Here is a 26,153-nt window from a genome sequence, read left to right on the forward strand (position 1 = left end):
AATAATTCATCAGTTGAAGGAAGGGCGTGCTTCATGGGAATTATACTGGCAAATTTCTCCTTCATCTGCTTGGTGCACTGACACCAGCCGTTCAATCCTGCAGTCACAAACAGTGGATTTGGGGCATGTGAGGTGATGACGGCTTCAGGAAGGAGCATTTCTCTCTGTGTGACAGTTGACCTGCCAATTCACATAAAAGGAGGTGGACGGTTAGCTCACAGCTTGATGGTGCTGTTGTCTCATCTACATTAGGGCACGGAGACTCAAATGACCCAAATGTCATTGATGTTGAAACTAGTGTTCCCAATAAAACCTTTAAAAGGGCTCAACATTCTTGACAGAGTTATTGCTGAGCTGGAGACAAGATTCTCAAAAACAAAAGTGTTGATTTAATGAAGGCCACATCCTTTCTCTTTCCTAAGTCAACATAAGAGCTCATTTTGACCCGCATCCTCACCCCTCGACACACATCATTGCTGCATCCAAGGAAGAGAGATTTAGTCATTTTGGCCCATGAAAAAGACATGACAAAAAAATCTTGAGATGAACCAATTTGTGTCAGAATTTTACCTCAGTTTGTTAGCTGTCACCTGTAGTCTGTATCTTCTTGTGTTCTATATTTAGTTACAGGGAAAAAGTTTCAAGATGTTGTGGATGTTGTATTTTATACCCATTTAGAGGTTGGTTTTTGCCCACCCAAGCTTGGCATCTTGGCAGCACCTCTGCTGTGAGGTGGTGATCGGGCCAGCATCGTCAGGGGCTGCATTAGTGGTGGTTGTCAATAGGGGGCGCTGGGGTGCCACCCCCTCTGAATGTGTACAGAGGAAAATCTACAAACATGATATTATATTGAAAAATGGAAATAAGCATTTACAACCCCTGGGAAAAATTATGGACTCACCGGCCTCAGAGGATGTTCATTCAGTTGTTTAATTTTGTAGAAAAAAAGCAGATCACAGACATGACACAAAACTAAAGTCATTTCAAATGGCAACTTTCTGGCTTTAAGAAACACTATAAGAAATAATGAAAAAAAGATTGTGGCAGTCAGTAACGGTTACTTTTTTAGACCAAGCAGAGGAAAAAAATATGGAATCACTCAATTCTGAGGAAAAAATTATGGAATCACCCTGTAAATTTTCATCCCCCAAATTAACACCTACATCATATCAGATCTGCTCATTGACATTGACCCTATGCCATGACATTGATCCTATGTGTCTTTTTGCAAGGAATGTTTTTGCAGTTTTTGCTCTATGGCAAGATGCATTATCATCTTGAAAAATGATTTCATCATCCCCAAACATCCTTTCAATTGTCCAAAATATCAACATAAACTTGTGCATTTATTGATGATGTAATGACAGCCATCTCCCCAGTGCCTTTACCTGACATGCAGCCCCATATCATCAATGACTGTGGAAATTTACATGTTCTCTTCAGGCAGTCATCTTTATAAATCTCATTGGAAAGGCACCAAACAAAAGTTCCAGCATCATCACCTTGCCCAATGCAGATTCGAGATTCATCACTGAATATGACTTTCATCCAGTCATACACAGTCCACAATTGCTTTTCCTTAGCCCATTGTAACCTTGTTTTTTTCTGTTTAGGTGTTAATGATGCCTTTCGTTTAGCTTTTCTGTATGTAAATCCCATTTCCTTTAGGCAGTTTCTTACAGTTCGGTCACAGATGTTGACTCCAGTTTCCTCCCATTCGTTCCTCATTTGTTTTGTTGTACATTTTTCGATTTCCACAAAAGCCTGAAAATAGCAGCAATCCCAAAATTTGACATGTCGTTCATATTTTTCGATTATTCAAAATCAAAGAAATACACTAGATATGGCAGTTTGACATGGAATAATACAGTTGCCTCTCCATGAGTAACCGCCCATTTGACACAAAGTCGTGCTCGTGGTACCCAGGGATTCCATGGAAAGTTCCAAGGACCAAAGACATCCAGTCACTACCTTAGAACACTGGTTAGATTCCAGGACTCTCAATCCTCCAGTAATACAAGAAACATCAGGAACCTAAAGACTTGAACCTTCATCCTAATATATCTCTGAGCATAGCAGGTCGAGCTCCCAGAGACATGAATGAATTTGAAAATATGAGAATATACAGACACGTTGCTGAGGGCTGAGTATAGGTTATCACTGAAAGCCTAGATCTTAGGGCCCTGTCTTGGTGACAGGTGCATAAGAAGCAGCATCAATGCATTTAGGGCGTGTCCAAGTCCTGTTTGCTTTTGAGAGGACACATAAACTGAGGTAAAGAGTTTGTGAGATGTGTTGCCTCCACTGCGATAGAATGTGTGAAGACTGTTCACTATCGACGTGTATAAGTGGAATTAATGGAAGGATTAGGAAGGCCAAGTCCACACCTTGTAGCACTGCTAATGGTAAACCTGTTCACTTTTATTTTACATTGTGGTTCACATGGAGGGATTGTATCAGTTGTTTTTTTTTTCTGTTTTGTATATATCAGAAAACGTTTATGCAAAATTTGGTGCCTTTACCATAAAATGCCCAATCATAGTGAGATTTGACACCTTTATGTTAACAATTAAGGCCTGCTACACATTCCAAAAAAAGGTGGTACAGGGCTGATTTATTCAAAATGTAAAGATACTTTCAAATGGGTGGTGATATATCATGTTTCAATAGGCCACTGAAGTTTTCTTTAGGGGAAGATGTATTGTCCAAATGGACAAAAATTGTGTTTTTTAGACAAAAATCCCTTTGGGAGGAAAATTACGGCCCCTTTTAGGGTAAGGGTTAAAGGGGCCAAAACACTGACATAGTCAAAATGTGGATTTGTTTTTCCTCCCCCTGTCTGCATATATAGTAATGGTAAGTACCACACTGGCAGAACCATTTGTGAACATTAATACACATATATGCAATTTATTCTTGTAAGACAGAAGATATGTAGTGCGTGAGTGAACGTGGTGTGTGTGTGTGTGAGACTCCCATCCGCCCCTTCCCGATCAGCCTACAACATCCTACTCAAAGCCAACTGACAACTTCTATCAGGAAGGGCCGACCACCAAAACAACACGAAGACAGACAAGAACAAACGACAGGTGGTGAAGACAATAACTGTGACATGAGACACCGAGGACACAGGGCCTCAACCATACAACCTACCAGGACAAACAACCACACATGAACAAACAGTGACAGCAACAGTCTGTTGTCTAATTAGTGAGCATCCATACCTTAATCTAGGACACCAGAGTGTTAATCCCCTTAAGAGCACCCAAAACCGAATTGTGGTGATGGCCACAAACACGTGACCATCCACACACAGAGACCCAGATCACAGCTAAATATCCATTCACTACTGTGGCTGGTGTGTTGGGCCAAGACTAAAGTACAGAACCTTACTATGTGACATGGACCATTCCGGCACGTCGAAGCCATATGGCCGACCGCGAGTGACGACAGCCACGGGCCCAGGATGCGGGGCCCCAGGAGAAACCAGGATAAAAGGGTAGTGGAAGGGCACAGGGGCCAGGAAGGGCAGCCACCAGGGCAGACGGCGAACTAACAGGGGAGCGGCCTGGGGCTGCCGAACACCCCCAACACCCCCCCCCATGGAGGCACGGGAAGCAGCCCCATACCCAAGGGAAGTACACAGGGCGCTGGCAGAGCCCACCAATGAGGGAGACCCCAGAACCACAAATGTGGATTTGGACCTTTAAATATCTTTGTGCGCCCTCAGTAGGCCTCATTGATCTTATGGTACAGTATATGAATGTATGGATGGAGTTCTATTTAGCGTTATATTTTTCAAGGCTAACTGAGGGCGCCATCTATAAATGGTGCTTCAACTCACAACCTTTGGCATTTTGGGCTACATTTGGGACCCTCCCAGTGCCTGCACCCTGAATAAGCCTTTCTCATTTATGCAATGACAAGTGTACTATGTTTAATTGTCATTTTTTTTACCATTCCAGATAAAGCATGAGATTTGTTTATCCCATTCATGAAATTGGCTGGTCTGGATTTTAACTGGTAATGACAAGAAGAGATATAACAGTCTTGGAAGTATGGGTATCTTAACAATCTCAATTCTTGTACTAAAATTCAAAAGGGGTGTTGACCACTTACTGAGATCTTCTTTAATCTTTTTGTTTATGATTTCAAAGTTTTTCTTATACAGGTCATTTGGGCATAACGTTAATCATACTCCCAAATATTTAATTGCCTTTTGAGACCAATCAATGGGAAGTCTTACTTTAAGTTCTGGAGATGGATTGTAGTTAAATGATAATACTTTGTATGTTGAGTTTGTAACCTAAATATGAGCCAAAAGTCTCAAAGAGGTCCAAAAGATTGGGTAATATTTCCTCTGAATTTCTGATATACATCAGGACATCATCAGCATATAATGCTATTTTGTGTTCTCTGATCAAAATTCCCTGTATATGGGAACATTCTCTTATTACTTGTGCCAGAGGTTCTATATAAAGTGCAAAGAGAGTAGGTGAGAGGGGACATCCCTGATGCTTGGATCTTTCCAATTTTATACGATCAGTAAAACTTTGATTTGCTCTTTTTCTTGCAGTAGCGGCAGAGTACAGGGTTCTGATACTGTTAATTGATTTTTTCAGTGGAACCAAAACGTTTCACCACCAAAGACACTCTCACCTCACACAGTCAAAAGCTTTCTCAGTATCAAAACTCATTAACACAGCCTTCAGATTAGCTTCCTTAATAGTTTGAAGAGAACATCTAATATTATCTTGTGTTTGGCGGCTGTTTGGTCAAGGTCAATTAATTCTGGGATAAATACATTTAGTCTCATGGACATGATTGACGCATAAAGTTTGTAATCGTGGTTTAAAATTGAAATCGGTTTATATGAGCTACAGAACAGTTTATTCTTGCCTTCTTTTGGAATGATAGTGGTAACAGCTTCGCTCCACGATGGTGGAGCTGACATTTTATCAAGTGTCCAGTTGAAGGAATTTAAGAGTATCAGAGTCAAATCTTTCCTAAACATCCTATACCATTCAGCTGGAAGACCATCACTTCCCGATGTTTTGATATATATATTTTTTATTATTATTCAATGCTGCCTCCAGTTCTTTTTTTGTAATCTGTGATGTTATAGGCAGTCATTTTGGTAAATGCCAATTGAGGGTAGATCTAAGGAATTTAAAAAGGTTTTTATCTTTTCATTGTTTTGTTGTTTTGGTTGTGAATAAAGTGTCTTGTAATATGTTTTGAAGGCAGCATCAATATCATCTAGGTTGTTAAATATCTGTCCTGTTTTAGAATCTATTTTAAAGATTGATTGTGAGGTCTGTTTCTTCTGATTTTTTTGTTTTTTGTTTTTTTGCCAGTAATTTTGTAGCTTTGGGGCCCACCTCATAATATGATTGTTTTAGGAATTTATATTTTTTTTTTTCTCCAATTCTTCTTTATAACTTCTTTATGTGGGGCAGAGTAAAAAGTGTAACACTTATCCTGTAGATGAAAATCTCTCCACATGTCCAGCAAGCCCATCTCATCCAAACTCCTTCTCAATAATTTAGTAAGGGGAGACATAATTCTCTTATTATTAGATGTGTCCCATTTGTTATTTACTACCGTGTTGAAGTATCCAGCGCAAATCAATGTACCTTGTGATTTTGAGGCAGTCGGATCAAAAATCTTTTTCATAACACTTTCCTTACTCTGTCGAGGTAGATACACGTTAAAAAGAGTGGCCAACTTATTTTCTATTTTACCTTGCACTAGCATATATCTGCCCTCGTTATCCCTGATCCCCTTGACTAATTCAAAATTAACCGAATTGTATAATAAGATTGCCACTCCTCTTTTGTGACCTGACTCAAACGTATTATAAAAAATGTTCCTATATCCAAATCTTTTTAATTTTTCATGTCCTGTTTGAGAAATGTCAGTTTCCTGTTTTTTTTAAAAAACAAACAAACAAACAAACAAAAAAAATTGATTATTTTCTCTTCTCATCTTTGCCATCACTTAACAAGCTTATTCAAGCCATTCACATTCCAAGAGGTCACTTGAAAATTATTGTATCCCATAACAGTAGTTCAATATATACACTCAACAAAAATATAAACGCAACACTTTTGGTTTTGCTCCCATTTTGTATGAGATGAACTCAAAGATCTAAAACTTTTTCCACATACACAATATCACCATTTCTCTCAAATATTGTTCACAAACCAGTCTAAATCTGTGATAGTGAGCACTTCTCCTTTGCTGAGATAATCCATCCCACCTCACAGGTGTGCCATATCAAGATGCTGATTAGACACCATGATTAGTGCACAGGTGTGCCTTAGACTGCCCACAATAAAAGGCCACTCTGAAAGGTGCAGTTTTATCACACAGCACAATGCCACAGATGTCGCAAGATTTGAGGGAGCGTGCAATTGGCATGCTGACAGCAGGAATGTCAACCAGAGCTGTTGCTCGTGTATTGAATGTTCATGTCTCTACCATAAGCCGTCTCCAAAGTCGTTTCAGAGAATTGGCAGTACATCCAACCAGCCTCACAACCGCAGACCACGTGTAACCACACCAGCCCAGGACCTCCACATCCAGCATGTTCACCTCCACGATCGTCTGAGACCAGCCACTCGGACAGCTGCTGAAACAATCGGTTTGCATAACCAAAGAATTTCTGCACAAACTGTCAGAAACCGTCTCAGGGAAGCTCATCTGCATGCTCGTCGTCCTCATCGGGGTCTCGACCTGACTCCAGTTCGTCGTCGTAACCGACTTGAGTGGGCAAATGCTCACATTCGCTGGCGTTTGGCACGTTGGAGAGGTGTTCTCTTCACGGATGATGCGAAGGAGATGTGTTGCACTGCATGAGGCAAATGGTGGTCACACCAGATACTGACTGGTATCCCCCCCCAATAAAACAAAACTGCACCTTTCAGAGTGGCCTTTTATTGTTGGCAGTCTAAGACACACCTGTGCACTAATCATGGTGTCTAATCAGCATCTTGATATGGCACACCTGTGAGGTGGGATGGATTATCTCAGCAAAGGAGAAGTGCTCACTATCACAGATTTAGACTGGTTTGTGAACAATATTTGAGGGAAATAGTGATATTGTGTATGTGGAAAAAGTTTTAGATCTTTGAGTTCATCTCAAACAAAATTGCTGTGTGTTGGGGGGTGTGGCTGGACATTTTGGTGTTCTTTTCTTTTCTTTGCTCTCCAGGTGGTATGAAAACTGATTTGTCTGTGGAGAAGGTACTGGCTGAAGAGTCCTTCACCCTCATCAACATTATGTGCAGCACCTGTGGATGGTGCTCACATGCAACCTTAAAGACTTTCAGCTGAAGCAGATAATTGGATGGCGTTCTGCATTTAAGCCATGTGTGATTCAAGCAGAATGGCCGGGAACTCGACCTTGTGATGTTCGTTTGTGAGACGCTGAGGACCGCGCCTGGGTTTGACACATCGTGCCTCTGAAGGAAGAAGGGTGAGGGACACATGCTGTCAGCACACATCAGAGGTGATTAATTGTTTGATTAATTGTTGATAGTAACTTGGTATTTTGTTACGCAGTATATTTGAATTGTGATGAGAATTGTGCAGCTCGCTTCTCACTGCCGTGGCGTGCGGACTGATGATCCTCCACCTGTTGTGAGAAGCTGCTCATTTGCATAAAGCTTAAATACAGACCTGAATGTGTTGCTGATAGTATGTGCCTTTTGAAGAATATTGGTTGTAACTGCTGACTTACCTCACCTCTTCTATCCTTCGCAGAGAGTCGGTTTGTCGTGTCCACCTGGGGGGTGTTTGGCGGTAACAGTGAGTCCAGAAGCGCCGGGCTTTCGATCCTTTTGGGGCGGCTGGAGAGCGGGCCAGCCTTCACTCCACCGACTGACTCTGTTTTTATGTTTCTACACTTTGTTATGCACCAGAGGTGTGGAAAAGAATAAATTGTTTGTTATTGGAACTGCTTTCTGGTTATTTTAGCGCTGGGTTCCGTCAGACCGCAGGTCTGCTCCTCAACCCTGCGTCGACACATAACACAAATGGGAGCAAAACCAAAAGTGTTGCATTTATATTTTTGTTGAGTATATGTAAGAGCAGCTCTAAATAATGGACTGTGATAAGAATAAAAACCATTAACAAGAACATAAGAACAAAATTAACAAAGACTTCCACACTCAGGGTCTTACACTGCCTTGCCATCTTCACTAAAATGTCTCTGCTGATGGAGAGTCATCCCTACGTAATGTGGGGGCTCCCTCTTTGCAAAATACAAAGTCTCTGTCTCCTCTTGAACCATTCAGACCTTTGTCCTCTTCCCACTCATGTTTTCTGTTTATCCATTGGAGATTCAGAGGCGAAACAAGACCAGGCAGGAGATAACATGTGGGGAGAGTGTAATATCAGTTTGCCAATATTTCAAGACTCTTCAGGGTGATTTAAGGTGTGTGCGTGTGTGTGTGTGTGTGTGTGGAGGGGGGGGGGGGGGTAAAAAGTGTATGTTTACCTACTTATTAGAAATAGCAGCTTGAAGCTTTAAGTCCATTACTATTATGGAGGGTGGTCTAATATTCCTGTGTGTGAGATTTGCTACATTAATCTCAGGAATTCTCCTAATATAATGTTCATACTTCCTGTCTCTGTAAGTTCCCGAGCCTCTCTCAGACACGTTCAGTGTGTTCTCCCTCTTTCCTGGTCCAGTGTGTGCCTTGAGTGAGGCTCTGTTCCCAGTTGATGTTGGTGGTTTGTGGCAGGTCCATGAGGAAGCCCCTGCTTCTCATGTCCTCATACACCTCTCTTCCACAGTTGTAAAGGCGAGGGCCGTTTTCCCAGTGAATCCTCATCTTAGCAGGGTATGGTGTCTGGAAGCATATCTGCTTCTCTTTGAGAATTTTCTTAATGTCTTTATATTCTCTGAGTTTATTATTCACTTCAGGAGGGAGATCATGTGAAAACGTTCCCCTCGTAGCTGATCTTCTTTGCCCAGGCTGCTTTCAGTATTTTGTCTTTAATATCAAATCTCTGAAAGTTGATCAGAATGGATCTTGAGACAGTTTCATTGTGTGACTTTGGACCAATTGATTGGTGAGCTCGCTGGATTTGCAGGTCGGCGCTGCTGTCGAGTGATGGCTCAGTCTTCAAAAAGTTGCCAATAAAAGTTAGCATTGAGCTTCCCTCTGAGCACCTCTTTAATGCCATATACGTGGACATTATTACGACGCGACCTTCCCTCTAGGTCAGTTACTTTGGCTTGCAGGGCTCTCTGTTGTTTGAGAGAATAAAGCAGAGCGTCTCTCGCTTGGTGTTAGCTGTCTCCATCTCTCCCACTTGTTGCTCTGCTGGAAAATCACTAAGGGCCCTTGGGGAAGGTCTTTAATCCCCTATTGCTTCCGGCAGGGGCGTGCTGGGAACATTTTTCAGCCCGGGAGTTTCATATCCAACCGGCCCACAAACGGCCAGCGCACAGGGATAATAAGAGTTCTGCTGTGGCATTTATGGGTGATTCTTAGACTACGGGCACTTATTATGTCCTTTGATCATATTGTATGAAAAACAGAAAAAAGGGGAAATTTCACACTTTTATAGTTATCTTTACAATGAAAGTGTGTTAAGAAATTTGTTCTAGTAGTCTATGATGACTTTTTCACCTTTTTTCAGCAATCATTATTTTCAATATTGCCGTTTTATGCTTGTCCCACACCCAGACTTTTGATCTTCAATTATAAAAATGAATGGTAAAGAAATGTTTTTTCTAATGTTTTAAAATATCTCTGAATAAAATATCAGTAAAATAATCAAAACATAATTGGGGTATTCAATGTCATACAACTGTTGTGATGTTTTTAAACAAAATGTAATTGTCCCACACTATTGCCGTAATTTTCACCACAACACTGTAATGTCCCTTTAAACAGTTTGTATGAAAGATTGTTTGGGTAGTTTCTATGGAGATAAACAGTGACATCAGAGCACATGTATATAGCGCCAAATCACAACAAACAGTTGCCCCAAGGCGCTTTATATTGTAAGACAATGGTGTGGTGGAAATTACATTTACAAGGCCAATAGTGCCCGTAGTTAAAGAATCACCCTTATGTGCTGACAGACTGTGAAAATTGGGTGGCTTATAATAGAAAGTAAAAGTTAGTTAGTGAAGTCTGTAAGTAGCTGGAAGAGGTGGTACTGTACTACAAATGTTGATACGGCTGACATCCCAGCCCTATTTACCATTTCCCTCTTTGCTCTGTCTTCTTGAAAACATATCTGTGAGCTTTGCTCACTTGGCAGCATCTTCCTCCAAAGTTTTCTTTTTCTTAATGTATTTCAGCTCCACCTGGCTTTTTTCTGCCCATCTTTTCATTCATGGGCCACTCCTCTTATACTTGCTAGTAGTGCAAGTCCCATCTGGGCCCACAGGGCTTGGTTGGACTGAACTAACTGTAATGAATGCATAGGGGTGTTAAACGTGTAATGGTATGTCCCTACCTTAGGCTTTGGAAAAGATAACAGCGTTGCAAAAGAAGCAGTCTTAAGTTATTTTCTTGTGAATTTTCGTGATTGTAAAACATTTATAACACTTAATGTCTTCTCTGTAAGATACAGCAGCTCAAGTGTCTTGGTGTGTAGCCTAACAGTAAGTGGTGGTCATATATGTATGCATATATAAACACCCTCACAACGGCCCCAGGTTGGACCAGCCCACCGGGAAAACTCCTGACTCTCCCAATTAACCAGCACACGGTAGGCTCCCGGTGTGTGGTGAGCGCCTTGTATGGCAGCACCCTGATATCAGGGTGAATGTGAGGCATAATTGTAAAGCACTTTGAGCATCTGATGCAGATGGAAAACCGCTATATAAATGCAGTCCATTTACCATTCAATTCAAAGGGGCTTTATTGGTACACAAAACACACATTGCCAAAGCAAATGTGATATAAAACAAAGGAATACAGAAATAAAAGAATAAAATAAAAATAGTTTTTACTTCAAAAGAAAGATATACTATAAAATGTACTATAAGTATGGCATGTAAACAGTTGTGCATTATTGTAATTTTGCAATACAAAGGCTGATTTACATATGAGATAATCAACTTTAAATATTTTTGCTATTAAAATGAGATATACACAAGTCAGAAATAACTTAAAGGTAGAAATATGTAAATCCTGCTGTTAAAAGTTTAAATACAAATAACACCTGAACACTGCGACTTTATTTTTACAGGTGTATTTGTCTGTTATGCATATGTGCTAAGGTGTAGAGAGAGTTTGGGTTGGTGGTGTTCTTAGTCCATTGGAGCACACTGAGGGCACAGTCTGTGTTGTTTGGGGAATCAGGTCCTTTCTTGATGGTGAGGCTGAACTCACTGAGTCTGCACATACTCAAGGATTTCCTGAGCTTTGGATCAGTCACCGTGCTCAGGTGTTTTTTTTTTTTTTTTTTTTCAATTTCAACTTAAACGGAGAAGTCGTGTGGCTTTAACTCAGTTGAAATAACTTAAAAAAAAATCTATGCAAATTGTTTCACCAATTTTTCTAGTTGAGACAGCAGGTGCTTTTGAAGAGTGTGGTGAAGAAGGAGCTGAGCCAGAAGGCAAAGTTCTCAATTTACCAGTCGATTTATGCTCTCGTCAACTTTGGGTAATAACTGAAAGATTAAGATCACAGATACAAGCGGTGGACATGAGGTTCCTCCGTCGGGTATCTGGACTTACACTCCTGGACAGGGTGAGTAGCTCGAGGGACTCTGCTTCTTCACATCAGGAGGAGCCAGCTGAGGTGGTTCGTCCCTGGTCATCTCACTTGGGAAGTCTTCCAGGGACGTCCAACTGGGAGGAGTCCCTGGTGAAGATCCAGGACACACTGGAGGGATTATATTTTCCAGATGGATTGGGAACTCCTTGACATCCCCCAGGAAGAGGTACAGAACCTGACCAAGGAGAGGGAAATGTGGGATGAGCTGCATAGTCTGCTGCCACAGTAAGAGAAAATGAATGAATGATTGAATGAATGAATTAAAGTACAGGGTCCCCAAAGCAAAAACAGACATATAAAATAAAAAGCCGCAAACTGTTCAACTTAATGTGTGTTTGATTTGGAGTTTGGCCTTTGAGACATCTGGAGGGGATCTGGATGAGGACGTCCCTGCTTCTGCCCAGGCTGAAGAACCCGAGGCCCCCTGGGAGGGAAACAGTCACAGCTGAGCTCTTCCTCACCACGTCTGCAGATCCAGATGGACTTTTGGGTGTAAATCATGTTTGGTGAAACAGTGTTCTGAACTGATGTGGCTGCATTTGAAAAGAAGAAGGCATTTTTGGTGCTTTTAGTAGTTGTGATTTGTTAGTTTTTGTGTTTGACTTCATAATGATTTCTCAAACTTAATTTCATGTCTAGTATACTGATCATTAGACACATACTATTGGCATAGCTTGGTAAAATACGCCATCTAGTGGTTGTTTTTATTCGCTTTGTTTCAGACAGTAGAAGAAGAATTCAGACAGGAAGTCACTGAAAAACGGTCTCTGCAGTTCATAGCAGCTCCACTTTCCTGATTCTTTCATTTTGTTGTTTGTTAAAGCATTGTCTGTAAGTATTTCATAGTAAAAATAATTGGACACCAGTCCTTTGGTTGTATATTTAAGATTTAAACCGTTTTTGCCGCACTATAAAAGATTTAAAACCGTACGCTAATTTTCATGCTAATCGCTAAGCTAACGGCTATATCTCATGGTTATGTCTTGGGCCATACTAAAATACAAAATGTGACGACACGGGAACTCATAATAACGAAATGGGGGTAGAATGTGACGAAATGGAGCAGGTTGAACCAGACTGACTCCAAATAATTCCTTTTATTTAATAGTTTAGCTTTTGTTTTTGTGAGATGCGCTCAGTACATGTAGTAGGGGCTGGTGCGCCATCTGGCGTTCAAGAGATGAAACTTCAGTCAATGGGTCAGTCTAATCCATTTTGCCGTGTTTAACCCCAATTTCGTTATTATCAGTCCCAATTCGCTTAAAAATTATTAAAAGTAATTAATTGAATCATATTTGGAGTCAGTCTGCTCCATTTCGTTACATTTTACCCCCATTTCGTGATTATTGGGCTCCATTTCGTATTTTGGTATAGCCGTTAATACCTATGGCAGTGTGCTAGTTGCAGCTTGACGCTATTGTTGTAGTCCAAATATTGATATGCTTTTTTCTGTTTTTTTTTTTGTTTTTTTTTGTGTGTGTGTGTGTGTGTGTGTATTGTTACAGTTTTACAAAAAAAGATAAAACTCAGTAAACTACATTGAATGTCTCCCGGAGTCTGCAAAGGTTCTGGATCTGTGTTTTGCTGTTTGGATAGCAAAATCAGTTTCTAACGAGACCATTTACAGTGACAAGACGACACTACAGCAAAGCTACAGAAGCCAGCGCCATCTCAAAGAGCGGAATAAAGAGTGACCAGGCAGCAGAAATCTGTGTTTCAACACCTCTACACAGGAAACAAACTGACTCAAAATGACTGAAACCAAAATGCCAAAAAAGTGGTCAAGATCCAGCATTGAACTACTAAGTGCAAAAGCAACAGCTGAAGCTGGTCAAATAAGATCCTCCTATACACAAAAAGAAATAGAAATCAAAGTTGAACAAGCATGTTTTCAAGCCACTCTTGATGCTCTTGGGGCTCTTAGAAGGTGGACTACTTGAATTGAGCTTTGAAACACGCATTTTCAAAGATAACACTAGTGAATGTGTACCGTGCTGGCTACAAAGAGCAAACAAAGAAAATGAATGCAATCTTGGATGAACAGAGCAACCGCTCACTTGCTTACTTTCAGTTGTTTGACCTCTTCCAGATCCAAGGAACAAATCACCCATACACGCTAAAGATGTGCTGGACTCACAGGGGTAACTGGAAGGAGAGCCTGTGGCTTCATGGTGGAGTCAGTGAATGAAAAGCTAAGCCTTCCTTTGCCACCACTCCTGGAATGCAACGACTTTCCCAATAACCGCTCAGAAATCCCTACCTCAGAAGCTGCCCGTCACCACGCCCCTGCAACAGATTGCTGATATGATCCCACCACTAGATCATACTGCTTTTCCTCCACAGAGATGTACTGAAGGTTCATATGGTCAGAGAGCAAAATAAATGGCCCAGGCAACTCCCCATTTGCTCAGAGACTTGATTTAGGATGGGTGATGGTCAAAGACGTCTGGCTGGCTGGAGTACACTGACCCTCACAAGTGAACACCTACTAAACCTTTGTTGTGGAGAACAGCCGAACAAGCTACTTTCAGCCACGCAAAGGTCAAATCAAAGTCAGAGACATTCACAAAGATTCCTGAGCACTACCAAAATCAAGGACAAATTGGTCAACAAATTTTTATACGCACAGTGGACGACCACAAACTTGCTCCTTCAGTCAAGGACACACGTTTTCTCCAAATGGACTTTGAGTTTTATCAATGCAGTGATTACAGGTTGGTCGGCTCTCTGTCTTTCTGGTCACCACGGCAACGGCTACCAAACAACAGACAACTGGCTTAGACTGCCTCATGTCCTTCAGACGCACTCTAGAAAAACGGCCTAAGATGAAAGCACATTTTCTGGATTTCATGAAGAACATGCTTAGCAGATATGCAGAAGTTGCTCCACCTCTTGGTCAGAACCAAGAATGCTGGTACCTGCGTCTGTTCAGGGTTTATCACTCAAGGAAGCCAAATAAAATCAGGGTTGTGTTTGACTCAAGTGCTCCATACAAGGGAGCCTCACTCGATGTGTTTCTTACAGGCTCAGACCTCAACAACAGTCTGGTGGGTGTGCTAATGAGGTTCAGTAAAAGTCACAAAAACTGAAGATATTGAACACATGTTCCAGTTTTGTTGTTGAAGTGAACCACAGAGACTTTCTCTGCTTCTTATGATACAAAGATAATGCCTTGTCCTCAGACATTATTGAGTACCGTATGTGTGTGCACATCTTTGAGAACAGTCCTTCACCCTCCGTCACCATGTATGGCCTGAAAAGAGCCGCAGCTATTGGTGAAATGCACTTTGCAAGTGAGGTGCGGCAGTTTATTGAGCAAGAGTTCTATGTTGATGATGTTCTAAAGTCGTTTGCTACAGAGGAAGAAGCAATTCACGTTCTCAACATGCCCTTGCAGCTTCAAACCTCCGACTACACAAATTCACCTCCAATTGTGCTGCCCTCCTAGAGGCCTTTCACACGGAGGACAGGGCAAAAGACTTTGAGAACTTAGACTTGTGTGCTCAGGATTTACCCGTACAGCGCAGTCTAGGGCTGTTGTGGTACACTGGTGCAGACTTGTTCACATTCAAAGTTGATGATGATCAAAAACCCTTCACACGTAGAGGCGTCCTCTCCACCATTAATAGCCTCTACAACCCACTTGAGTTTCTCGCTCCTGTCACAGTTAAAGGCAGATTCATTCTAAGAGAACTGGGATGCACCTCTTCCAGACAGCATGAAAGCAGAGTGGAGTAAATGGAAAGACTCACTCCAAGAGTTGCAAAATCTCCAAATATTACGTCCAAAACCTACAGTAAGTCCAACACGTTTTGAGAAGTTCTTCAACTACAGTACTCGCATCAGAGTAATGGCTTGTTGGAATCATGTTGGTTGTTCCTTTGCTCACTCCAACAAAGCTTCCAGTCGTTGTGGCTGGCACCTTTGCCGACCTACAGAACAGGAGCTTGTAAAAGCCAAAGTTTACATTGTAAAAAGTGTTCAAAGTGAGTACTATAAAGACAAACTGAAACATATACAAGAAAAGACCAAGATTCCCCCCTCAAGCAGCCTCTGGAAGCTGCACCCTATTCTCGACAAACATGGACTCTTAAGATTTGGGGGGCATATCGCACAGTCTGAGCTAGGCATTGACGTCACCAATCCCCTCCTCATTCCTGCTCGACATCACCTCCCAACACTCCTAATCCGCCGCTACCATGAGACTGTGAAACATCAGGGGAGGCATTTCACAGAGGGCACAATTAGAGTAGCAGGATTCTGGCTAGTAGGAGCAAGGCGAAGCATCAGCTTGTGTTATTACAAGTGCGTCACCTGGATGAAATTACGAGAAAAAACAATGTCAACAAATGGGAAATTTACCATCTGAGCGAATGCAAGTAGCACCCTCCTTCACATATGTGGCTGTCGATGTGTTCGGGCCGTGGGATGTGATGACACGCCGCACAAGAGCAGGACAAGCATACTCTGAAAGGTGGGCAGTAATGTTCTCACATACACTCAAAAAAAATAAAATCTCAGATTTACTTAATGTTATGTCAAGTGGTTCCACACAACTGCTTTAAGCAACTGTCAAGATATTTGGTTTCATAGTATTTACTCAATACAGTTTATTGGCTAGATGTAACTTCACTGCATTACATGGTTGGTACACGACTCTGTTACTTTAGACTTACATAATCAGGTTAAGTAACTTATGTCAAAAACTATTAGCTGGTACATGACTCTGTTGCTTTAGAGTTACATAATCAGGTTAAGTAACTCATCTCATATACTATTACATATCAGTTATTTACTCAGGTTATGTCCATATCAAGCAACCAAGTTCTTTAGCATTTATTTAAAGCAGTTAACCACTTGACATAACATTTTAAGTAGATGCCCCTATGTCATTAAACATAAGACAGCAGGCAAATTATTACACAAAATCCTGCATTTAATAAGCATTTTCAGTGCATATTAACGAAACAATTGTTTACAAACTGAAAGATTAAGAACAATCTCTAACAGAACATGAAGGCAAATACAAAATGCAGTCAGATTCTGTAAACCAGTGGAAAAAAGTAAAACCCTTTGGCTGCTCCCTTGTTTGCACTTGGGGTTGCCACAGCAAATCCAAGGTGGTTCTGCATGTTGAATTGGCACAAGTTTTACGCCGGATGCCCTTCCTGATGCAACTCCACATTACATGGAGAAATGTGGCAGGGGTGGGATTTGAACCAGGAACCTTCTGCACTGAAACCAAGTGCATTAACCACTTGCCAACCACCCCTGCTCTGTAAACCAGTGAAATCAGCAGATTTTCTGTAAAGATGAGTAAAGTGCAAATCAGTTTTTGTTCAACATGTAGTGAAGCATGAAACATTTCTTTTTCTCTACTAGAATTTCCAGTATAATTCAAACACCCTAAGTAATGAAACATCTGAAGTTATAAAACAGTGTGGTGCATTAACAGCTGACAAACCTCACTTTTTTCCTAAATAAAAATAAAATCACAGAGGCTAAATATCTTAAAAAGACAGCACAAATGCAACACTGACTTAAGTTCTTAAACATACAGTGCCCTCCAAAAATGTTGGAACATTTATTATACACATTTTAATTTGTTCATGCCATTTCAAATGCAAAAAAACAAAATTATCTTCCTTAAACTCAGACTGAAAGCAAATCTCTACAACTTGATATAAATTAATTAAAAATATAAAATCCAAAATGATGGATTGCATAAGTAATGGAACTCTTTGGTATAATACCTGTAAATTACCAGTTTTATTGCCAGTTTTCTTCAGACAAGTCGGGGGATGGATTCATGAACGTTTCCAAGTCACTTAATATGTTTTGATTATGTACTTCCCCCTGGCAGCCCCCTGCGCTTCCCAGAATGCACTGTGGCATCAGCAGAGTTCCGCTTTAGGGCACAGTGTAAACAAACCTTGTGAAATATGGACAACAAGACACTGAACTCGTTGAATCAACGGCATCCACATACTCACTAGCCATTATTTACGTGCGCTGTTAGATGCCGTCTCGCAGTCTGTAACTCGCACAAGAGGTCATTTTCAGCAGAGTTCTGGTGTCAGGAGCTCAGCACTCACTGTGTAAACACATCTCATGAAGTATGGACAATAAGACAACATCGAGGCACTGCAGAAGTCCATCACAGGTGCTACATCTCCTCTAGATTTGTCTCCTCTAGACAGGTGCTACATCTCCTTGAATTGCTGGCTGTCTGAGTGGTGTCCAAAAAATGAGGTGGGCTTCATAGATAATTGGCAAAGCTTCTGGGGAAAACCTGGTCTTGTTAGGAGAGACGGCATCCATCCCACTTTGGATGGAGCAGCTCTCATTTCTAGAATCTGGCTAATTTTCTTAGATCCTCCAAACCGTGACTATCCAGGGTTGGGACCAGGAAGCAGAGTTGTAGTCTTACACACCTCTCTGCAGCTTCTCTCCCCCTGCCATCCCCTCATTACCCCATCCCCGTAGAGACGGTGCCTGCTCCCAGACTACCAATAACCAGCAAAAATCTATTTAAGCATAAAAATTCAAAAAGAAAAATAATATAGCACCTTCTACTGCACCACAGACTAAAACAGTTAAATGTGGTCTATTAAACATTAGGTCTCTCTCTTCTAAGTCCCTGTTGGTAAATGATAATAATTGATCAACATATTGATTTATTCTGCCTAACAGAAACCTGGTTACAGCAGGATGAATATGTTAGTTTAAAGGGGTCAACACCCCCGAGTCACACTAACTGTCAGAATGCTCGTAGCACGGGCCGGGGCGGTGGATTAGCAGCAATCTTCCATTCCAGCTTATTAATTAATCAAAAACCCTAGACAGAGCTTTAATTCATTTGAAAGCTTGTCTCTTAGTCTTGTCCATCCAAATTGGAAGTCCCAAAAACCCAGTTTTATTTGTTATTATCTATCGTCCACCTGGTCGTTACTGTGAGTTTCTCTGTGAATTTTCAGGACCTTTTGTCTGACTTAGTGCTTAGCTCAGATAAGATAATTATAGTGGCGATTTTAAACATCCACACAGATGCTGAGAATGACAGCCTCAACACTGCATTAATCTATTATTAGACTCTATTGGCTTTGCTCAAAAAGTAAATGAGTCCACCCACCACTTTAATCATATCTTAGATCTTGTTCTGACTTATGGTATGGAAATAGAAGACTTAACAGTATTCCCTGAAAACTCCCTTATGTCTGATCATTTTTTAAAAAAATCAATCAATCAATCAACTTTTTTCTTGTATAGCGCCAAATCACAACAAACAGTTGCCCCAAGGCGCTCCACATTGCAAGGCAAGGCCATACAATAATCATGAAACACAGTCTACGTCTAAAGCAACATAACCAAGGGATGGTCCAGGGTCACCCGATCCAGCCCTAACTATAAGCCTTAGCGAAAAGGAAAGTTTTAAGCCTAATCTTAAAAGTAGAGAGGGTATCTGTCTCCCTGATCTGAATTGGGAGCTGGTTCCACAGGAGAGGAGCCTGAAAGCTGAAGGCTCTGCCTCCCATTCTACTCTTACAAACCCTAGGAACTACAAGTAAGCCCGCAGTCTGAGAGCGAAGCGCTCTAATGGGGTAATATGGTACTATGAGGTCCCTAAGATAAGATGGGACCTGATTATTCAAAACCTTATAAGTAAGAAGAAGAATTTTAAATTCTATTCTAGCATTAACAGGAAGCCAATGAAGGGAGGCCAACACGGGTGAGATATGCTCTCTCCTGCTAGTCCCCGTCAGTACTCTAGCTGCATCATTCTGAACCAACTGAAGGCTTTTTAGGGAACTTTTAGGACAACCTGATAATAATGAATTACAATAGTCCAGCCTAGAGGAAACAAATGCATGAATTAGTTTTTCAGCATCACTCTGAGACAAGACCTTTCTGATTTTAGAGATATTGCGTAAATGCAAAAAGGCAGTCCTACATATTTGTTTAATATGCGCTTTGAATGACATATCCTGATCAAAAATAACTCCAAGATTTCTCACAGTATTACCAGAGATCAGGGAAATGCCATCCAGAGTAACGATCTGGTTAGACACCATGCTTCTAAGATTTGTGGGGCCAAGTACAATAACTTCAGTTTTATCTGAGTTTAAAAGCAGGAAATTAGAGGTCATCCATGTCTTTATGTCTGTAAGACAATCCTGCAGTTTAGCTAATTGATGCGTATCCTCTGGCTTCATGGATAGATAAAGCTGGGTATCATCTGCGTAACAATGAAAATTTAAGCAATACCGTCTAATAATACTGCCCAAGGGAAGCATGTATAAAGTGAATAAAATTGGTCCTAGCACAGAACCTTGTGGAACTCCATAATTAACTTTAGTCTGTGAAGAAGATTCCCCATTTACATGAACAAACTGTAATCTATTAGACAAATATGATTCAAACCACCGCAGCGCAATGCCTTTAATACCTATGACATGCTCTAATCTCTGTAATAAAATTTTATGGTCAACAGTATCAAAAGCAGCACTGAGGTCCAACAGAACAAGCACAGAGATAAGTCCACTGTCCGAAGCCATAAGAAGATCATTTGTAACCTTCACTAATGCTGTTTCTGTACTATGATGAATTCTAAAACCTGACTGAAACTCTTCAAATAGACCATTCCTCTGCAGGTGATCAGTTAGCTGTTTTACAACTACCCTCTCAAGAATCTTTGAGAGAAAAGGAAGGTTGGAGATTGGCCTATAATTAGCTAAGATAGCTGGGTCAAGTGATGGCTTTTTAAGTAATGGTTTAATTACTGCCACCTTAAAAGCCTGTGGTACATAGCCAACTAACAAAGATAGATTGATCATATTTAAGATTGAAGCATTAAATAATGGTAGGACTTCCTTGAGCAGCCTGGCAGGAATGGGGTCTAATAAGCATGTTGATGGTTTGGATGAAGTAACTAATGAAAATAACTCAGACAGAACAATCGGAGAGAAAGAGTCTAACCAAATACCGGCATCACTGAAAGCAGCCAAAGATAACGATACATCTTTGGGATGGTTATGAGTAATTTTTTCTCTAATAGTCAAAATTTTGTTAGCAAAGAAAGTCATGAAGTCATTACTAGTTAAAGTTAATGGAATACTCAGCTCAATAGAGCTCTGACTCTTTGTCAGCCTGGCTACAGTGCTGAAAAGAAACCTGGGGTTGTTCTTATTTTCTTCAATTAGTGATGAGTAGAAAGATGTCCTAGCTTCACGAAGGGCTTTCTTATAGAGCAACAAACTCTTTTTCCAGGCTAAGTGAAGATCTTCTAATTAGTGAGACGCCATTTCCTCTCCAACTTACGGGTTATCTGCTTTAAGCTACGAGTTTGTGAGTTATACCACGGAGTCAGACACTTCTGATTTAAAGCTCTCTTTTTCAGAGGAGCTACAGCATCCAAAGTTGTCTTCAATGAGGATGTAAAACTATTGACAAGATACTCTAACTCCCTTACAGAGTTTAGGTAGCTACTCTGCTCTGTGTTGGTATATGACATTAGAGAACATAAAGAAGGAATCATATCCTTAAACCTAGTTACAGCGCTTTCTGAAAGACTTCTAGTGTAATGAAACTTATTCCCCACTGCAGGGTAGTCCATCAGGGTAAATGTAAATGTTATTAAAAAATGATCAGACAAAAGGGAGTTTTCAGGGAATACTGTTAAGTCTTCTATTTCCATACCATAAGTCAGAACAAGATCTAAATATGATTAAAGTGGTGGGTGGACTCATTTACTTTTTGAGCAAAGCCGATAGAGTCTAATAATAGATTAAATGCAGTGTTGAGGCTGTCATTCTCAGCATCTGTGTGGATGTTAAAGTCGCCCACTATAATTATCTTATCTGAGCTAAGCACTAAGTCAGACAAAAGGTCTGAAAATTCACAGAGAAACTCACAGTAACGACCAGGTGGACGATAGATAATAACAAATAAAACTGGTTTTTGGGACTTCCAATTTGGATGGACAAGACTAAGATACAAGCTTTCAAATGAATTAAAGCTCTGTCTAGGTTTTTGATTAATTAATAAGCTGGAATGGAAGATTGCTGCTAATCCTCCGCCCCGGCCCGTGCTACGAGCATTCTGACAGTTAGTGTGACTCGGGGGTGTTGACTCATTTAAACTAACATATTCATCCTGCTGTAACCAAGTTTCTGTTAGGCAGAATAAATCAATACGTTGATCAATTATTATATCATTTACCAACAGGGACTTAGAAGAAAGAGACCTAATGTTTAATAGACCACATTTAACTGTTTTAGTCTGTGGTGCAATTGAAGGTGCTATATTATTTTTTCTTTTTGAATTTTTATGCTTAAATAGATTTTTGCTAGTTATTGGTGGTCTGGGAGCAGGCACCGTCTCTATGGGGATGGGGCAACGAGGGGATGGCAGGGGGAGAGAAGCTGCAGAGAGGTGTATAAGACCACAGCTCTGCCTCCTGGTCCCAACGCTAGACAGTCACAGTTTGGAGGATCCCAAAAAATTGGCCAGATTTCTAGAAATGAGAGCTGCTCCCTCTAAAGTGGGATGGATGCCGTCTCTCCTAACAAGACCAGGTTTTCCCCAGAAGCTTTGCCAATTATCAATGAAGCCCACCTCATTTTTTGGACACCACTCAGACAGCCAGCAATTCAAGGAGAACATGCGGCTAAACATGTCACTCCCGGTCTGATTGGGGAGGGGCCCAGAGAAAACAACAGAGTCCGACATTGTTTTTGCAAAGTTACACACCGATTCAATGTTAATTTTAGTGACCTCCGATTGGCGTAACCGAGTGTCATTACTGCCGACGTGAATTACAATTTTACCAAATTTACGCTTAGCCTTAGCCAGCAATTTCAAATGTCCTTCGATGTCGCCTGCTCTGGCCCCCGGAAGACAATTGACAATGGTTGCTGGTGTCGCTAACTTCACATTTCTCAAAACAGAGTCGCCAATAACCAGAGTTTGATCCTCGGCGAGTGTATCGTCGAGTGGGGAAAAAACGGTTAGAGATGTGAACGGGTTGACGGTGTACACGGGGCTTCTGTTTAGGGCTACGCTTCCTCCTCACAGTCACCCAGTCAGCCTGCCTTCCCGACTGCACGGGGTCTGCAGGGGGGAACTAACGGCGGCTAAGCTACCTTGGTCCGCACCGACTACAGGGGCCTGGCTAGCTGTAGAATTTTCCCACGGTGCGGAGCCGAGCCTCCAATTCGCCCAGCCTGGCCTCCAAGCTACGAATAAGCTGCACTTATACAAGTACCGTTACTGCTAAAAGATGGGCCAGAAGGAATAACTAAACATTTCACACCCAGAGCAGAAAAGTGCAGGAGAGACAGGAGAAGCCGCCATGCTAAAACGGCTAAGAGCTAGTAGCTATGCTAAGCTAGCGGATTCCCAAACAGGGAATCCGACACTAGACAGGCTGTGGAGCAGCACAGGTAACGCACAACAACAGTGCTAAAAAAATAAAATAAAAATAAAAATCCACTGGACAGGCTGTGGAGCAGCACAGGCAACGCACGACAACAGTGCTAAAACAAAATAAAAATCCACTAGACAGGCTGTGGAGCAGCACAGGTAACGCACAACAACAGTGCTAAAAAAATAAAATAAAATAAAAATAAAAATCCACTGGACAGGCTGTGGAGCAGCACAGGTAACGCACAACAACAGTGCTAAAAAATAAAATAAAAAGTAAAAATAAAAATCCACTAGACAGGCTTGGAGCAGCACAGGTAACGCACGACAACAGTGCCTAAAACAAATAAAATCCACTAGGACAGGCTGTGGAGCAGCACAGGTACGCACAACAACAGTGCTAAAACAAATAAAAATCCCCTAGACAGGCTGTGGAGCAGCACAGGTAACGCACAACAACAGTGCTAAAACAAAATAAAAATCCACTAGACAGGCTGTGGAGCAGCACAGGTAACGCACACAACAGTGCTAAAACAAAATAAAAATCCCTGGACAGGCTGTGGAGCAGCACAGGTAACGCACAACACCGTGGCTAAAAAATAAAATAAAAATAAAAATCCACTGGACAGGCTGTGGAGCAGCACAGGCAACGCACGGACAACAGTTGGCTAAAACAAAATAAAATCCACTAGACAGGCTGTGGAGCAGCACAGGTAACGCACGACAACAGCGCTAAATAAAATCCACTGGACAGGCTGTGGAGCAGCACAGGTAACGCACGACAACAGCGCCAAAAAAATAAAATCAAAATCAAAATCCACTGGCAGGCTGTGGAGCAGCACAGGTAACACCACGACAAGCAGTGGTAAAAAATAAAATAAAATCCACTGGACAGGCTGTGGAGCAGCACAGTAACGCATGACAACAGTGCTAAAAATAAAATAAAAATCCACTTGGACAGGCTGTGGAGCAGCACAGGTAACGCACGCAACAAGTGCTAAAAAAAATAAATAATAAATAAATAAAATAAAATAATAAAATAAAATCCACTGGACAGGCTGGCGGAGCAGCACAGTACACACGACAACAGTGGTAAAAAATAAATAAAAATCCCTAGACAGGCTGTGGAGCAGCACAGGTAACACACGACAACAGTGCCAAAAAAAATAAAATCAAATCAAAATCCAATGGACAGGCTGTGGAGCAGCACAGGCAACGCACGACAACAGTGCTAAAACAAAATAAAAATCCACTAGACAGGCTGTGGAGCAGCACAGGTAACGCACGACAACAGTGCTAAAATAAAATAAAAATCCACTAGACAGGCTGTGGAGCAGCACAGGTAACACACGACAACAGTGCTAAAAAATAAAATAAAAATAAAAATCCACTGGACAGGCTGTGGAGCAGCACAGGCAACGCACGACAACAGTGCTAAAACAAAATAAAAATCCAACTAGACAGGCTGTGGAGCAGCACAGGTAACGCACGACAACAGCGCTAAATAAAAATCCACTGGACAGGCTGTGGAGCAGCACAGGTAAACGCATGACAACAGCGCCCAAAAAAATAAAAATCAAAATCCACTGGACAGGCTGTGGAGCAGCACAGGTAACGCACGACAACAGTGCTAAAAAAAAAATAAATAAATAAATAAAAAAAAAAAAAAAAAAATAATAAAATAAAAAATCCACTGGACAGGCTGCGGAGCAGCACAGGTAAACACGACAACAGTGGTAAAAAATAAAATAAAACCACTGTACAGGCTGTGGAGCAGCACAGGTAACACACGACAACAGTGGTAAAAAATAAAATAAAAATCCACTGAACAGGCTGTGGAGCAGCACAGGTAACACACGACAACAGTGGTAAAAAATAAATAAAAATCCACTGAACAGGCTGTAGAGCAGCACAGGTAACGCACGACAACAGTGGTAAAAAATAAAATAAAAATCCACTGAACAGGCTGTAGAGCAGCACAGGTAACACACGACAACAGTGGTAAAAAATAAAATAAAAATCCACTGAACAGGCTGTAGAGCAGCACAGGTAACGCACGACAACAGTGCTAAAAATAAAATAAAATCCACTGGGACAGGCTGTGGAGCAGCACAGGTAACGCACGACAACAGTACTAAATAAAATAAAAATCCACTAGGCAGGCTGTGGAGCAGCACGACAACAGTGCTAAAAAAATAAAATAAAACGAAAGCGTTAGCAAGCTTGCCAACGCTGATGAGGTTAGCTGATAAAAGAGCTCCGTCGCGATGCTTCGACCGTTAGAGGTCTTCTTTAGGCGTTGGAGCACGGTGAAAAAGTAAAAAAAAAAGTAAAAAAGTCTTGAAAAAGACTGTTAATTCAAAGAACTCAAACAGCTCAGTTCAAACAGCTAACAGATACAGCAGAACACCGCTGTGCTCCGGAACCAGAAACCCTGTGATATGCCTGTGACGTAATCTAGTTTATAAAAATAACATTTACATTTACCCTGATGGACTACCCTGCAGTGGGGAATAAGTTTCATTACACTAGAAGTCTTTCAGAAAGCGCTGTAACTAGGTTTAAGGATATGATTCCTTCTTTATGTTCTCTAATGTCATATACCAACACAGAGCAGAGTAGCTACCTAAACTCTGTAAGGGAGTTAGAGTATCTCGTCAATAGTTTTACATCCTCATTGAAGACAACTTTGGATGCTGTAGCTCCTCTGAAAAGAGAGCTTTAAATCAGAAGTGTCTGACTCCGTGGTATAACTCACAAACTCGTGAGCTTAACAGCAGATAACCCGTAAGTTGGAGAGGAATGGCGTCTCACTAATTTAGACGATCTTCACTTAGCCTGGAAAAAAGATGTTTGTTGCTCTATAAAAAGCCCTCCGTAAAGCTAGGAACACTTTCTACTCATCACTAATTGAAGAAAATAAGAACAACCCCAGGTTTCTTTTCAGCACTGTAGCCAGGCTGACAGAGTCAGAGCTCTATT

Source organism: Thalassophryne amazonica, chromosome 3 (assembly GCF_902500255.1).
Source record: "Thalassophryne amazonica chromosome 3, fThaAma1.1, whole genome shotgun sequence".
Taxonomy (NCBI): Eukaryota; Metazoa; Chordata; class Actinopteri; order Batrachoidiformes; family Batrachoididae; genus Thalassophryne; species Thalassophryne amazonica.